Genomic DNA, 16,261 nt, shown 5'->3' on the forward strand with positions numbered 1-16,261 from the left:
ATGCACTTGGTTTCTCCAGCTGCCCCTAAAGCAGCTGTGAAATGATCTAGCCACAAGATCTCATTAACAGATCCAGGATGTAGGAAAACAGCCAGCAAGATCTTGTTTACTCTACTTTGAGGATACTACAACTGGAATTATGGATAAACCGTCTGTGTGAGAGCATACTGCCAAGTCTGAAACATAGCTGTAGAGTGTATATAGCTGTACCTGTTGTGCTGGTGGTGAGAAGAGGCTTCTTAAGGGACACAGTGACCTTGGGGTGTGGCGGAACTGTTGCTCTCTCTCCTGTGAACAGCTGATGCCATTGTTGTGCTCCTGTGTTTACTCAAATTCAGTTCGCCACAGTTTGCAGAATCTGGCTGTTTCTCAGCCTTGACCCTTCCCTTGGATCGCTCCCACTGGTTTCTGACCTCCAACTACCTTTTCTATGCTATTTATAGCACACCAGCTGGGGAACTTTAATGTACATATCAGTTGTATTTATATTTTGAAGACTGACTTTGGTTTTTATTTACATTCACGTTAGTTCAATAAGTCGTCTGGCATCATTTGGTCTTTTCTAGTCCGTCTCCCCTTGCACTGCATTTATCACATTGCCTGCTGCAGTTTTGTTTTCCTTTTTCTTTCCCCTGCCATCACTGAGTCAGCCTGTCCTCCAGCTTTCCATTCAGCTGTCTCCTTTGTTTGGAAAAATGTAAACCAAGGTATATTCTTACTTTCTTAAAAGGGTCATTTGTTGCTAGGAAATAAGCATACAGATCAGCTGGAAAGTAGACCCCAAGTCTCAGTATGCTCATCTGATTTCTTTTGACCTCTTGTGCACAGGATGTCTCTCTTGTAAATGTTGTGTGGTACCTTGTTTCAACACCTCAATCACTGTGCACTTTGCTCATCCCCAATTCATCTCCAGCCAAGCTGTTCTGCTTTGTTTCATATGTCTGCATCTTTTGTGCTTTCAGCTGCCCTTTCAGATATAGCCTCTCAGTTATATCAGATTTTATCTTTTGACTATTCCAACTTCTCAGACATAAACTCATGTAATCTGCATCCAGAATGTGAATAGTGTGTAGATGGAGAAGCACTCAAAGGAGTAGATGTTCTGCAAAGGGAGTGAAGAACTTAGGAACTTAGGCTCTAGATCAGTTATTAGTTTTTACTTTTTTTTTCCCACTTAGCAATAAAAGAAGAATAATACTGTACATGCAGGTAGTGTTAATAACTGTATGCCATTATCTCAAGTGTTATAGTGCTGTTATAAAAGAGTATGTACTTCCGTTGTGACGAGGCAGTATAATATACTCCATATTCAGTTCTTAGTTTATGCGGCCTGTGAATAGTACATAACACCTCTCCTCATAAACAGATGCATTCTGCATGCATTTAAATGTTTGACTAGTGGATTCACTTGTACCATGCACAGACAGTATCCTGTCTGTGCAGAAATAAAACTCAGTGATACATTTGCCTGTATATAGATAGTCACAAGAGAATAATTAACTACTGTGGCTGGCATTACTTCTACAGCTGAAACGCCTTGATATTTAAAGAAAATATTTTTCTTCATTCAGTTTACAACTGATTTATGAAACTCTCGCTTGTGATCCTGGTACTGACTAAAAGAATCTGCTACCAGCAACTGCAGCCACTGAGATTAAGGTTACTTATGAGGTGCCTGCTCTGATCTCCCCTGCGGACTTCCAAATGCCATAAAAGTCTAAACCCCAAGATCTGTCATTTCAAGTGCTCATAAATGACACCGATGATCATTAATGATTCCCTTACTGTCTATTTGGTAGATTTTAAGCATTTTTGAATACTACTCAGTGGAAATGTTTGAGTAATGAAAAAATTAGAATGCTGAATACCTGAAGCTCTGTGTTTTTTCCACAACTTCACAGACTCCTGTGTCATATCTTTCAGTAGAAATTAAATATTGCACTGTGAGGGTAATCCATATATACCTTACAGATATGGCAGCCCTGGACATAAATAGCACCGTACATATACAACCTGGGTAACTGACTAAGCCAAATCTGGCTCAGTCAACTGGAATGTTAAGTCTAAATTTTTGGCAACTTGCTGGTTGGATGTAGTGCCAATTCTGTTGCTTCAGGCTAAAAAAGCATAAACAATATAAACCTTACTCTGAATATCAGAGGATTGTATTTAGCATGTTAAAATTCTGATTTACCATTTTAATCTACTGCTCTTCAAAATCTAAAAAATATGCCAGTATATAGGCTATAGACAGAAAGCACTATAGAGTATGTCTGCAGCAGCAAGTAGGACAGATACTGGGAGCAGATACATATAGCATTTGATGTTAGTGTCTATACCATACACACTTCAGTGGGTTTTACTTTGGATTAGCTGTAGGCAGGCCCTCTGGACTGGTTTCATCCAAAGAAAATTGTTTGTGCTGAGACCTCCCCATGAAGTGCGTCAGATAATGGGAAACAGGAACAAAGCACCTTCCTGATCTGGACTAAAATACTAATGTAGATATGATCGTAGATTAAGCCACAGAAATTCACCGGACCTTCTGTAAAGTAAATCAGCACAGACTATTCGTGATGCAGTTTGGTCTGTTTTCTCTCAAAACATCTTGCTATTTAGTAGCTTGACCAGCATCTCTTACCTTTGTGAATTTAAATTACTCTTTCATAGAAGATGTCAAATTTGCATGTTTTATTTCATCCTTCAGACTAAGTTTTAAGTGTACTTTCCTTGTGCAAGTAAAATGCTATCTGAAAGGATTCCCTTCAGCTATGAAAAATATTAATGGGTCTCTTCAAAGTCTGTAGAATCCATATAGTCCTCTCTGCAGTAATCACTGGGCCACCAGTCTTCCAAGCCTAGGAGAATGCAAACTTGAACACTTCTTATATCTGTATCAATACATTATTAGGCCCTGACTGCAGCTGGCATGTACTGGCCCATACTGGTCTATACTGGTACCATACCCTGGTCTTTCCTGTCCCCTGAACTGTGTCTGCACCTTGCCTAGGAGAACCAAGACCATTTTAAGAATTTAATGGCTACTTCCTAGTCTTGATAGCCGTGTCTCCACCAGCAAACTAAGCAAGCCCAGGAGATAGGACCCCAATCATTGTACCAGCCATTGAGCTTGGCCTGGCATGGCTTGCTCCCAGTGGTCTTCTGCCACGACATGCCCAAGCACCATGCAGGACGTGGCACAGACTGGGGCATCTCACTGCAAAGGGGGCTGGAGGCAGCTGCCCATTCTGGTAGGTGGCAGGGGACAGTTGTACAGGTGCCATACAACTTCACAGACAGACGTGGTCTGTGTTAGTTACAACTGTAGATGTACTAGTTAGTTTACTAATACAGGCATAACCTCAATGACCTGTGCTGTTTAATACTTACTGGAAGACTGCTGTGGGATAACAAGTAATAGAATCACAGAATCACAGACTGGTGGGGTTGGAAGGGACCTCTGGAGATCATCCAGTCCAACCTACCTGCTAAAGCAGGTTCACCAGAGCAGATCACACAGGAAGGTGTCCAGGTGTGTTTGACTGTCTCCAGAGAAGGAGACTCCACAACCTCTCTGGGCAGCCTGTTCCAGGGCTCTGGCACCTCAAAGCAAAGAAGTTTCTCCTCATATTCAGATGGAACCTCAGCATGTGCCTGTTGCCCCTCATCCTGTCACTGGGCACCACTGAAAAGAGTCTGGTCCCATCCTCTTGACACCCACCCTTGAGATATTTATAAACATTGATGAGATCCCCTCTCAGCTTCTCTTCTCCAGACTGAACAGACCCAGCTCTCTCAGTCTCTCCTCGTTAAGAAAGGTGCTCTAGGCTCCTAATCATCTTTGTAGCCCACCACTGGACTTCGTCCAGTAATTCCTTATCCTTCTTAAACTGAGGAACCTAGAACTGGACACAGTACTCCAGACGCAGCCTCACCAGGGCAGAGTAGAGGGGGAGGACAACCTCCTTCAATGTGCTGGTCACACTCTTCTTAATGCACCCCAAGATACTGGAAATTCTTCTAAATGTGAAGGCATCCTCCTTCCCAGCCGGGCCAGAAAAACTTCCTATAGTATGTTACATCCATATTTGCTTTTTGGCTCATCTGTCTTCCTTTAACTACCTCTTCCCTGCCACAGGACTCCACTGTCTCCCTCAGATCTCAGCCCACCACAGGAAAGTTTTTCCATAATTGCAACCACCATTTTAAGGTACATTGACCTCGGCACAGACTCTCAGGCACGGGGCAGCTGTGGTGCAGACACACAGAGGGGTGTGAGCTGGCGTGAGCGGAGGAGCACACAGCCAGCCCGCGGGGGAGCGTGGATACAGAGGATGCTCCTTTGACAGGCAGGGATGCTACAACGTACCACATGAAATTATCCTCCAGGAACAGCCCGTAATTACTAGCCACAATGTTCAGGCCTGCCAGGGAGCTGTTTTCCAGCCAGCAGTTCCTTCACAAGGAGGGGGAAATGGGGCAGGAGAAGGAACATATGTTTGTACCTGCACCAGCAGTGATAGTCTCTTCTCCCTTTGGCTGGGAACTGAACAGCTGCAAGCTTTTATTAGCAGACCTTAATCTTCTTTAGATTTTATTATTGCTCCCTCAGTGGTTGTACCTCAGGGCATGAGAAACATTGATCTGCACCACTGAGTGTTCATTTAGTATAACAAGCCCTCCTTCCACCATGAAGTCTGTCTTTTCTCTCTTACCTCAAGAAAGAAAAGGAGATCAGAAAAATCCATGAAAAACAAAACGTGACTGAAATTTCCCAGGTTAGCTGGGAAAAATAAATATAATTCCGGACTCTGTTTGATACATTATTTATTTCTCTAGAAATCTGAATTTGGTGAAACCTCAAGTTCCGTCATCCTTAAAGTGTGATGCTCAATTCCCCAGAGCTGAAAGAAAAAGGACAGAACATGAGGCATGTTGAAAAGCTAGAGGAGCATGTGTACTCGTCAAGGAGTACATGAAGTGCCCAATACTCACTGCTTCAGAGGGAGAAAGCTGTCCTCCTTTTTAATCATGTCACATTCCTGACTTGCTGGAAGTTTCTTGGAAAGCAAGAGGGCAACACTTCCAGTTCTATTTGTTCTTAAAAGTGACCATTATGCAACATTCTGGCAGTAGCGTTTATAACCCGTTTCTTTAATATTTTTCTCTCCATGCTGTTTTCTCTATTATCCTTTCTTTGGTTGTTTTACTTTTTCCTCATCCTTCAAAATGAGGACATATGGTTCTTAGTTTCCTTTGAGTGTATTTATCTATGTTCTCCTTATGGGAAATGTGACTGTTACTCCGATTTGTTTTTCTGACAGGCTAAAGGTACTGTTTCTGTATGTCTTCACTGCTGTGCATTAAAATAATTTGTTGTATTAAAATAATTTTCTTCTATGTTATGCCTTGATTTGTGTTTCAGATCTAACACTAGAGCCTACTTTTATCTCATTATAGGGCTTCTGCATCTGCAGTTAAACCAGATTCTAATGACTAAAACACGATTTTAAATCTAAACTTCAGCTAAAATATAACTGAGAGGTTGTTTGGTTTTTTCCTCTTCATTTTCTCCTTTCATTTAGCTCAGCACATCCCCCACCATTGACTTGTGACATCTGTTACTCCTGCCTTCTGCTGTGTCTGAACTGAGGTGACAACTCCTCACAAACGGTACAGTTTTATTTTACAAGGGAACATGTTCTGGGGTGAATCAAATTTTTGTTTTCTTTTCACCTCTGCTTGAAGCTTAAATTTGATTCCTGGAGGCCTATAGGATCATGTTAGTACTTTAATTCTTTGCCTGTGGTGAAGGAAACATGTTTACATAAAGCTGAAATATTTTCTCTGATTGGTTGGTTTTTTCCCTTTCCCCGTCAGGTCCAAGTGGTTGATCACTTTGGCTGAGACACTGGTGCTTTAACTCCAGGTTTGGGATCGATTTACTGAATCAAATGTTCTTGACAAATTCTTCGGGGGAAGTGTCAGGCCAATTTACAATCAATTGCTACACACAGTAGAAACATCTGCTTCCCATCCTCTTCCTTTCATTCACCGTTAGAAACAATTTTGGCTAAAATGGAAGAAATTGTAGGATGCCCATTAACATTTGTTGCTTTATTTAGCATCTCCATTTTTGCTCCTCTTTCATTTGTTTCTAAACTAATCTTTATGTGCTGAGCCAAGAACAAATGACAAAAGTACAAAATCTGGCAAGGCAGCAGAGATCAGCAAGTGACTGCAGGGGACAAGAGAAGGAATTAATTTCAGTACTGTTTTCAGCTGACATCAGACAAAGCCTCCAAGACTCTCAGTGCATGACTTACAACAAAAATACTCTGAGAATATAATTTAAAAAATAAAAATTATTTTAAATTTCTATTCTATCTGAAATAATGATGGTCAGTGTTCAGTTCAGCTGCCTACATATAGGTGTGTAGTTACATCTGAAGTACCCAATAGTAATAGGTGATAGTAATAGGAAATTCCCTTCTGAAAGGAACAGAGGGCCCAATATGCAGAGTTGACCCTCATCTTAGGGAAGTTTGTAGTCTACCTGGAGCCCGGATCAAGGATATTGCTAGAGAGCTCCCAAGACTGGTGCACCCGACAGACTACTACCCGCTGCTGGTCTTCCAGACAGATGGGGAGGAAGCTGCTTCCCGTAGTCTGAGGGCAATGAAGAATGATTTCAAGGTCTTGGGAAGGATGGTGAAAGACTCAGGGGCTCAAGTGATCTTTTCTTCACTCCTTCCATCTTCAAGTGACGATGTGGAATGGAATAGGAAAATTCAGTCTCTAAATGGTTGGCTCCAAGAGTGGTGCTACAGGCAGGGCTTTGGATTTTTTGATAATGGTTGGTTCTATAAGACACCAGTCCGGACAGTGTCACGTGGGAAAGGTTTATCTCAGAGGGGCAAAAGAATGCTGGGGCAGGAATTAGCTGGGCTCATTTGGAGAGCTTTAAACTAGGCTCGAAGGGGGATGGGGTTGTAGCTGGGCTTGTCCCAGTGGGGCAGCATTCTAAAACTGATGAGGACCAGGTGGCCTCCTATGCTCCTAGGGAGAAATGGGAGTGCTCTGCTCGCTCCCTGAAGTGCCTGTACACCAATGTGTGCAGCATGGGGAATAAGCAGGAGGAGTTAGAATCCTATGTTCGGCTGGGAGATTATGACCTGGTGGCAATTACAGAAACATGGTGGGACAGTTCACATGACTGGAATGTGGTCATGGATGGCTATGCCCTTTTCAGAAAAGACAGGCCAGCCAGGCGTGGTGGTGGAGTTGCTCTCTATGTGAGAGAGCAACTACAATGTACTAAATTCTGTCCAGGAGTGGATGATGAGCGAGTTGAGAGTGTATGGGTCAGGATCAAGGGGCAGGCTAGCAGGGGTGACACTGTTGTGGGTGTCTGTTACAGGCCACCAGATCAGGCTGAGGAAGTTGATGAGGCCTTCTATGGGCAGCTGAGAGTGGCCTCGCAGTCACAGGCCCTGGTTGTTGTGGGTGATTTTAACTTCCCTGATGTTTGCTGGAAGGACCATTCAGCCAGCCAGCCACAGTCCGGGAGGTTCCTCCAGTGCATTGATGAGAACTTCCTCATGCAGATGGTGGAGGAGCCGACTAGGAGAGGTGCACTGCTGGATCTCATCCTCACTAACAAGGAGGGTCTGGTCGAAGCAGTAAAGGTTGAGGGCTGCCTGGATTGCAGTGACCACGAGATGGTGGGGTTCAGCATCTTGTGTGGCAGGAACAGAATAGCAAGTAGAATTGCAACCCTGGACTTTAGCAGGGCTAACTTTGGCCTTTTCAAGCAATTGCTGGGGGAAATCCCATGGGCAAGACTGCTTGAAGGAAAAGGGGCCCAAGAGAGCTGGATTGCATTCAGAGATTGCTTCTTCCACGCTCAGGATCAGAGCATCCCCACACGTAGGAAGTCAAGGAAGGGAGCCAGGAGGCCTGCGTGGTTGAATAGGAATCTATTGGGTATGCTCAAGCAGAAGAGGAGAGTTTACAGGTCATGGAAGCAGGGGCTGGCCACTTGGGAAGAATATAAGGCTGCTGTTAGAGGATGTAGGAAGGCAGCTAAGATAGCCAAGGCCTCCTTAGAATTACAGCTGGCGAGAGGGATCAAGGACAGCAAAAAGAACTTTTTCAAATACATAGCGGATAAAACTAATATCAGAGGCAATGTAGGCCCACTGAGGAATGGGGTGGGTGCCCTGGTGGCGGAAGATACAGAGAAGGCAGAATTACTGAATGCCTTCTTTGTCTCTGTCTACTCTGCCGTAGGCTGTCCTGGGGAGCCCTGTACCCCTGAGACCCCGGATGAAGCCAGGTCAATGGAGGAGCTTGCTTTAGTTGATGAGGACTGGGTTAAGGAGCAATTAAATAGACTGGACATCCATAAATCCATGGGTCCAGATGGGATGCATCCGCGAGTGCTGAGGGAGCTGGCTGAGGTCATTGCTGGACCGCTCTCCATCATCTTTGCCAAGTCTTGGGAAACGGGAGAGGTGCCCGAGGATTGGAGGAAAGCAAATGTCACTCCAATCTTCAAAAAGGGCAAGAAGGAGGACCCGGGTAACTATAGACCGGTCAGCCTCACCTCTGTCCCTGGGAAAGTAATGGAACAACTTATCCTTGGTGCTATCTCAAGGCATATCAAGGATAAGAAGGTTATTAGGGGCAGTCAGCATGGCTTTACCAAGGGTAAGTCATGCTTGACCAACCTCATAGCCTTTTATGAGAATGTTACAAGGTGGATGGATGATGGCAGAGCCGTGGATGTGGTCTACCTTGACTTCAGTAAAGCCTTTGACACAGTCTCCCACAGCATCCTAGTTGCTAAGTTGCGGAGGTGTGGTCTAGACAATAGAGTAGTGAGGTGGGTTACAAACTGGCTTAAGGAGAGAAGCCAGAGAGTGGTAGTCAATGGTGCGGAGTCTAGTTGGAGACCAGTATCTAGTGGAGTACCTCAGGGGTCAGTACTGGGGCCAGTATTATTCAATATATTCATTAACGACTTAGACGAGGGAATAGAGTGTACTATCAGCAAGTTTGCTGATGACACTAAGCTGGGAGGAGTGGCTGACACGCCAGAAGGCTGTGCTGCCATCCAGCGAGACCTAGACAGGCTGGAGAGTTGGGCGGGGAATAACCTAATGAAATTTAACAAGGAAAAGTGTAGAGTCCTGCACCTGGGCAGGAACAACCCCAGGTTCCAATATCGGTTGGGAAATTACATATTAGAGAGCAGTGTAGGGGAAAGGGACCTGGGGATCCTGGTGGACAACAGGATGACCATGAGCCAGCACTGTGCCCTTGTGGCCAGGAAGGCCAATGGCATCCTGGGGTGTATTAGAAGGGGGGTGGTTAGTAGATCAAGAGAGGTCCTCCTTCCCCTCTACTCTGCCCTGGTGAGACCCCATCTGGAATATTGTGTCCAGTTCTGGGCCCCTCAGTTCCAGAAGGACAAGGAACTGCTGGAGAGGGTCCAGCGTAGGGCAACCAAGATGATTAAGGGAGTGGAGCACCTCCCTTATGAGGAAAGGCTGAGGGAGCTGGGTCTCTTTAGTTTGGAGAAGAGGAGACTGAGGGGTGACCTTATTAATGTTTATAAATATATAAAGGGTGAGTGCCATGAGGATGGAGCCAGGCTCTTCTCAGTGGCAAACAATGATAGGACAAGGGGCAATGGGATCAAGCTGAAACACAAGAGGTTCCACTTAAATTTGAGAAAAAACTTCTTCTCAATAAGGGTGACAGAGCACTGGAACAGGCTGCCCAGGGGGGTTGTAGAGTCTCCTTCTCTGGAGACATTCAAGACCCACCTGGACATGTTCCTGTGCAACCTCACTTAGGCGTTCCTGCTCCAGCAGGGGGATTGGACTAGATGATCTTTTGAGGTCCCTTCCAATCCAGAACATACTGTGATACTGTGATACCACAGGTTCCCTTGGCTCCAGAAGGGAATGGGTATCCCAACTGGTCCTTCTAGCCCTGTGCGGGCACCTTGGGTGTCCTAAAGCATCTCAGATCCCATGAAAAATGACTACTGGGCAGGTGAACTGAGTGCTGAGATTCACTATCACTATCTAGGGAGAAGAGCTAGTGTGCCCAAATACCTGATGAGAACCTAGTACAAATGTGATGTTCAGGCACAGCTTTACATGTAATTTTTAATTTATACTTAATGTATGTAAAAGTTTTAATTTTTAAGATGAGGCTTAGGCATAGTCTCATGGTGACTTTGCCAGCTTGTTGAACCATGAGAAATCACCTGGCTTTCCTGAATTCCCCCTTGCCCTATTTTCCCTGTGCTTCCAGCCAGGAGCTGCCCACCATCCTGGGGTTCTTCAGGTGTGGAGGTGTCTGATGGATGTGGGAAGGAACAGGAGATGCTGCTTCGAGATGCCACTTCACTCATGCCTAAATGTGAAATCTGGATTGCTCCAGCAAAGGCAAATGCACAGCCATGTGCACCCTCTCAGGGTTAACAGGCTCCCATAGCGTGCACTGTGGAGCATATTTAGCTACAGATTTCAGCTATGCCCTGAATTTACACTAGGAAACAAGTAATCAGGCATAGGATTGGGGATGTTTCTTTTGACATCAGAAGTTTCAGTGGGATACCAGTGCTGCTCAGGAGCACTTTGGCACAAAGATTATCAAAGCCACCAATTGCATTCAACTAAAGGTGTCCTAAAGGCTGTAAAGGCTGACTGTGTCAACATCATCCTCTGCATAAAGCAGCATGGTCTCATCTACAGGAGTTCTGGGGCTGCAGTCACCAGCCCCTCCCCATTGGATGTGGTGATTTTTGGTGCTTCATTGTCCCCCTCTTCCTCATCACTCATGAATTAATTAACTGTGCTAATGGAGACATTAGCACATGCCTGTATCATAGCCAAAACCATAAGAATGATATTTTACTTGCAATGTGAGGTGAAAAGACGAGAAAATTGTGCCATTTTTCTCTGTTACAAGCATCCAAGGTTTAATCATAATCTATTCTGTGTTCCTGAGTCTTGCACAGCTAAGGGAGGATTCCCAAAGGCGGCACAAAAGAACCAAGTCCTCCTCCTGTTACTGACTGATGAAAAGGTGAAAAGGTGAGTTTGTTCATTCTTCCACAATTACATTATATAAGGAAAAAAGAAAAGCTAATTACTTAATAGCTACACCTGGAAAAAAAGATCTCTTGACTCTGTACTTTACATTGAATATGATTCTTTTTCAAAGAGCCTGTCAATGCTGGCCTATGACATTTGAAATTGTTAGCATTCTTTCCAAAAAGGTCTAGGTCTATGAGTGATCCGTTGTAATAACAACCAGAAATAGCTACATTTCCTTTGAAGTTAACACAGAGGCCCCTAAACTGCGGAGTGAATCTCCCCCAACAAAATATTTGACTAACAAATGTCCACATTTGTCCACATAGCTGGGGACCAATATATATGTATTGTTAAGGCTGACTGTTTTTTAGACCACACATTATTATTGTTCAAAACTTAGAATCTAAGTTTATTTTAGTCTTTCACATAAATAGGCTAAAAGCTCTAGATCATTAGTTCTTTCTGCTTTTATTTACTGGAAAACATTTCATACCACTTTTAGAGATTAAGATTTGGTAACACTTTATTTTAGCTGTCTTATTATTTTAATTTATGTATTCTCTAGAATAACAGAGATCATAACAAATTCCTTTGGTATTAAAGAGGGTGGTATGTGCAGACTGATGGAGAGTCAGCTCCAGACATTTCTTTTGCTTTCCTTTAGAATCTATTACACTGATTTTGAAGGCTCAGCCAACAGACAAATCTGAAGATGTTTCTTTTTTTGTGATCAGTCAAATTGGGCATTTAAAAACTGCAATGTAATAAGTTTTGGGGTTTTTTTTAAAGCTGAAAAGGGAGGAAGTTTGAGGTCTCAGGGTGAATAAAATATTGGCAGGATGCTGATTCTTAAGCTATTTTTAGAAATATAGGTCGTGCATAAGTATCAAATGACTTGTCATTTTCTTTACACTCTATAGTCTTTGTGTAGGCTGGCAATGAATCTGGAGTTTGTCTGAGACTGTCTAGTTGGTCTGCAACAACAGAAAGATTGAACTCAGCAGAGTTTACAAAGCCTCCCCTTTTGCTGAGCACACACCCCAACAGTAACTGTTCAACAGGCAGGAGGGAAGAAACTAAGGAAGGTGTTCTTATCTAAATGAGACAGGTAAGAGGAGAAGGTCTACCCCGAGGTTAAATACTAAAGGCATTCTGAGTCTCTGGCCTAAAAGGAGAGGTAAAAAGAGAAAGAAAAACTGGCTAAAAATATCACAGGAATCCTTGTCTAAGCAACCTATTACATAACCATAAATCCTGGCACTGAGCAGCGAGCAAGCACAACGTACTGCTGAAGCACTGGAATCAGTCTGAGTTAAAAGAGCAACCTACTTCCATTTATGTCCAGCTGTAATATTGTCATCTTTGATACCAGAAACTGAGATTAAAGAAATTTATACTGCATTTACCTGGACTTCCATGGGTGAACAGCAGTTCACAGGAACTGAGGGAATTTCTCCAGAAATCATTCCTCACTTTGATAGTGGATCACCATAGCTTAAGAGGGTCTCTATTACTGGTATATTTTTCAAAATGTGATGATCTAGGGATCAATATGAAATATTTTCTGGGGCTATGAATGTTGGGGATGGTGAGTTATTGCTGGAGGGCAGTGGGACTCACCTGGGATGTACCCACATGGTGTGATACTCTCTGGGACAAACAAGTTGGTTACTTCCAGATTGATCTTGAATGAAAGTTCTCAATCTGGAAGTAACCATGGGTGTTCCCCTGTCCTCTTCACGAGATATAGACTGTCTGCAAGATTGCTTAACCAGTTGTGACCTAGCTGGTTCTCTGTCACTGTGGACATTGCATGTCTCTTGTTATCTCTGTGCCATGCCCTTTATCTACAGTTGATTTCATTCCCCAATAGGTCAAGTCTTTATTAAAAGGCAATATACAAGAAGTCAGACTAACTGATACCATAATTTCTTCTAGTCTGAAGCTGCATGAAATTTTACAAGGTTTTAAACGTATACTGAAAGATAAGCAGCAGAGTTAGCACTTAGAGTCCTCCCTGAGACTTCATTTGCTCTGTGGAAAGAACAGATGATTTTCTAACATAATTTAACATCATGTAGCACAGGAGTTCAACGTGGATTAAAACTTAATCCTTTTAACAGAAACTTTTCCTCTTAGCCACATGTTAGTCATCCCTGGTCCAAAGTGGTTGGAACGGACAGGGAGAAGCATCAGTGCTCATGCATATAAACAACAAAACCACACCACCAACAAAAAAATGTGTGCTTCTGATCCATATTTAGCCAGCTAAATAAGTGGCCTCACTTAGAGCTGTGCTGTACACTTGAAGATGTGCCCAGTAGTGTAGGACCCACAACAGATGCTGATTATTATTGACATTTGCATTTAGCCAAATACAAACCACCCAGCTGACAGCTGCACGGGCAATTTGCTGTTAGCCTCAGAGAGGTCACAGAGCTATGCAAAATGTAGTAACTACTCCTTTTCTTGATCTGGCATGCAGCCAAATTATAGCGTCCAATATGCAGACATCACAGAGAGAACAGTAGGGTCACAGAATCAAAACAGATGATCAAGGCTCAGGCAGACAGTCTGGTTAGGCTACATTTTTGTATTAGAGAAGCTAATGACTGCAGGAGGACTAATTATGGGACTCCTGGTCACAGCATCCTGAAGCAAAACTACGATTTCTCTTAGGAAAAGAATCAAAAATCCAATGAAATATTCAGTGCTGCATCTCCTAAATGTTAGCTGGCTGTCACCAAGAATTCACAATGCTTTGATGGACACCTAAATTGCTATGCACCAAGAAAAGATTAAGTGGGGCAAAGAAAGGGATTTAGTGCAACTATAAGCTAGATCCGCTGGTAGAATAAGCTAAGATGAAGGCTGCAGAATAAATTATTTCTCTGTTGCACACAGGTTCCCAATTCAAGACTTTTCTGAGTTGCCTCTGAGTACTTTTATATTGCACAGTGCATATTTACCTTCTGCTTAGTGTAGCTTGGGCTTCCATATCCTGGGTCTTGAATGAGTTCTGTAATGCAGATTTTTTTTCTTCTGAATAATCAGCCTGTAATGACCTAGACTCCAGTCAATGCTATGTGCAGACACTCTCATCAGAAATGGGGTCCATGGTGCATTGTGAAGAGATGCGTTTTCAAACCAGTGTTCAAATTATTTGCTTGAGACTGATACACCTCGATATGTTTTATACAGATAAATATACACCTTTGTTGTAAATACAGTTATCACAGTATCACAGTATCACAGTATGTTTGGGATTGGAAGGGACCTCAAAAGATCATCCAGTCCAATCCCCCTGCTGGAGCAGGAACACTTAGGTGAGGTCGCACAGGAACATGTCCAGGTGGGTTTTGAATGTCTCCAGAGAAGGAGACTCCACAACCCCCCTGGGCAGCCTGTTCCAGTGTCTGTCACCCTCATGGAGAAGAAGCTGCTTCTTAAATTTAAGTGGAACCTCTTGTGTTCCAGCTTGATCCCATTACCCCTTGTCCTATTATTGTTTGCCACCGAGAAGAGCCTGGCTCCATCCTCGTGGCACTCACCCTTTATATATTTATAAACATTAATGAGGTCACCCCTCAGTCTCCTGTTCTCCAAGGTAAAGAGACCCAGCTCCCTCAGCCTTTCCTCACACAGGAGATGCTTCACTCCCTTCATCATCTTTGTTGTCCTGCTCTGGACCTTCTCCAGTTATCTAGACAAAGATAAAACACTTTTACTTTTTTTTTTTTTTTCCAAAGATGATCTGAGTTTTGATGCTTTGCTAGTGGGTGGCATATAACACTAAACCAGTGCCAGGCTACCATTTTTTGCATTCGTGGCTTACAAAGATTCAAAAGTTATCTCCGTTGATAACACTACCACACTGTATAATTTGATCATTTCTGTTTTTCAAGAAGTAAGTTTATGGGTGCAGGTTGGTGAGACTCTTGATACTGTTTTCAGCCATTTATGTAACTACCTGGAAAATAATTGTATCAGGCATCCAAATGGAATGGTTACTTGGAAAAAGCACCAACATTTGCTAATGAAGTCAGTGACTAGTTTGAAAGAGTAATGCTCTAGAAATTCAGGAATTCTGAATTATTTTGGACAGGCAAATGAGAGGTAAATAGTTCTGATTCAAAATTGTGAATTGTGAGTGAATAATAAATACTGCAAACTAGTAGAAATGTGGCATGGGCAGGAACTACAGACCTCTTGAATTGTCTCGACCTTAAAAGCTGCTACTAGGAAAACTGCAGAGGTGAGGCTTGTGAAGATTTCATACCTGCTCCATAACTTAGATGTAGCAAGTAAGTTGTATTTTTATTATTTAAAAGAAAAACAGGCTAAGTTGTATCCCTTTGACTCTCAAATACTGGATTATTGCAGGGATGAGTAAGAATAAAACAAGAAAACGTTTGCAGTCAATGGAATGAGACAAACCCACAGGTTCAAAACCAACATGTGGCTAGAGATTTCTTGACATTTCTACTCCCTTATCTCTGCCCTGGGAAATATATCTATGAATATATTGAGACAAGTAGTTTCTGGTGTTTATAATAGCGGGTAAGTACATTTTCTTCCAATCGTATGTTTCAAGATATGGTATTACAGTGGTACATATTAATCTAATGTTTAGAGACTGAATTTTCTTCATCCTGCCTGAAGCATTATCATATTGAGACTCAGAAGATAACAATTAAAAAACCACAGCTGTGAGGTCAAAATAGACATGATGGGAAAAATGGAACAGTGAACAGATGCCTCTGGGTGCTTAACAGAGTAACCCCAGTTAGCTAATAAGGCAAAACTTAAAATATTATGAAACAGATAGCTTAGTTCCTTGTATAGAAAAGACTTAAGCAACAGAGGCAGAGGGCACGTAGTTCACTGTAGGATAATTTATTTGCCTTCTTCTGCACCTGAGTTGAAGATTTGACCATTTTAGACCTTCAGAGTATTTGCAGGCTCATAGTAAGCCAACCTTTTGTTGCTCTGCACAACCTGAATAATGCTGGACATGGCTCTTGCATGACTGACTCTACTTCCATGCACAAACACTTAGGTGTCCTAAAGATTGTGTCCCAGAATTAAAATATAACCTGACACTTGTCAGACAGAAGCTGTAATACCTGTGGTCCTCAGTGAGA

Source organism: Nesoenas mayeri (assembly GCF_963082525.1).
Source record: "Nesoenas mayeri genome assembly, chromosome: 2".
Lineage (NCBI taxonomy): Eukaryota > Metazoa > Chordata > Aves > Columbiformes > Columbidae > Nesoenas > Nesoenas mayeri.